Below are 1,806 nucleotides of genomic sequence, written 5' to 3' on the forward strand. Positions count from 1 at the left end.
CCCCCCATTCCCTCCTCCCTCGTTCTCTCTCACACACACACACACACACAGACACACACACACACCCGCTTGGGTCTCCTCTCTCTCTCCCTCTCTCTCCCCCCCTCCCCCCCACTCCATTTTCCTCTGCCGCCGGGGGCGGGGTCTCCTGTGGGGGGCCCAGCCGGTACCCCAGATCTCCCTTCAGGGTCGGGGTGAACCCCGGGGGAGGTGGGAGGGGAGAGACGGGACGGGCAGGGGTCGGGGCGGAGGGAGCAGGGGCCCTGGCGACTTTGGGGGGAAGTAACCAGGCGGGGGGAGGGGCGGAGCAGGGAGGGGGCCCCAGGGCCCCCTCACAGCTATGGACTAACGGCTGCTGGGGCCGCCCCCTCCAGGCGGGGGCTGGGGGGGTCTGGGATTGGTGGGCGGGGAGCCTGGGGGCCCTGGCGAGCCTCCCGGTGGCGGGGAGATCTGGATGGGGGCAGCTGGGGGATGGGGTGGGAGGGTGAGGGGGGTGTCCCAGGAGGCCGAGGGAAGCAAGACATCGGGGACATTCTGCAGCAGATAATGACCATCACTGACCAGAGCCTGGACGAGGCCCAGGCCAAGAAACATGCCCTAAATTGCCACAGAATGAAGCCTGCTCTGTTTGGCGTCCTGTGTGAAATCAAGGAGAAAACTGGCCTCAGCATCCGAAGCTCCCAAGAGGAGGAGCCGGTGGACCCACAGCTGATGCGCTTGGACAACATGCTTCTGGCAGAGGGTGTGGCAGGACCCGAGAAAGGCGGGGACTCAGCAGCAGCTGCTGCAACTGCTGCAGCCTCTGGGGGTGGCGTGTCCCCTGACAACTCCATCAAACACTCTGACTACCACAGCAAACTTGCCCAGATCCTCCACATCTATCACTCCGAGTTGGAGAAGTATGAGCAGGCATGTAATGAATTCATAACCCACTTCATGAACCTGCTGAGAGAGCAGAGCCGAACTCGGCCTGTGGCACCCAAGGAGATGGAGCGCACGGTGAGCATCATCCATCGGAAATTCAGTGCCATCCAGATGCAGATCAAGCAGAGCACCTGTGAGGCTGTCATGATTCTTAGTTCCAGATTCCTAGATGCCAGAAGAAAACGCGGAAACTTCAGCAAACAGGCCACCGAGGTCCTAAATGAGTATTTCTACTCCCACCTGAGTAACCTGTATCCTAGTGAGGAGTCTAAGGAGGAGCTCGCCAAGAAGTGTGGCATTACTGTCTCTCAGGTCGCCAACTGGTTTGGCAACAAGAGGATTCGCTGTAAGAAAAACACTGGAAAGTTCCAAGAGGAGGCAAATATCTATGCTGTCAAGACCGCTGTCTCAGTCACTCAGGGGGGCCACAGCCGCACCAGCTCCTCGACTCCCCCTTCTTCTGCAGGTGGAATCACTTCGACACTCCATGGGGCCTGGGAGCTATGGGGATAACCTCCGGGGAGGTCAAATGTACAGCCCCAGGGAAATTAGGACAAATGGTGGCTGGCAGGAGGCTGTAACTCTGTCCTCAGTGACATCCCCTACAGAAGGACCAGGGAGTGTTCACTCTGACACTTCCAACTGATCTTGCCCCTCAGGGCCACAGGGCAGGCGCTCACAAGGCGACTTTTGAAAAAGATACAGGCATCCAGAGGACAAACCCCAGACACAGGAGAAGCACAAGACAGAGAAGGGCAAATGGTGTCTTCCCCTCCATGACTGGACTCTCAGTATTGGGGGTAGTACCTACATGGCAGGGCGAATGTGGTCCCCAAAGGAGACAGAGGAGTCTGTCTTCCCTTGTTTCCTCCTTTTAGTCTT

At 58.7% G+C, this 1,806-nt stretch overlaps 1 pseudogene; it reads left to right on the forward strand.

Moving 5' to 3' along the window:
* The first annotated feature begins 340 nt into the window (after positions 1 to 340).
* Positions 341 to 1,570, forward strand: LOC102840456 (annotated as a pseudogene).
* Positions 1,571 to 1,806: the final 236 nt, after the last annotated feature.

This window comes from Chrysochloris asiatica, unplaced genomic scaffold (assembly GCF_000296735.1).
Source record: "Chrysochloris asiatica unplaced genomic scaffold, ChrAsi1.0 scaffold01209, whole genome shotgun sequence".
Taxonomy (NCBI): domain Eukaryota; kingdom Metazoa; phylum Chordata; class Mammalia; order Afrosoricida; family Chrysochloridae; genus Chrysochloris; species Chrysochloris asiatica.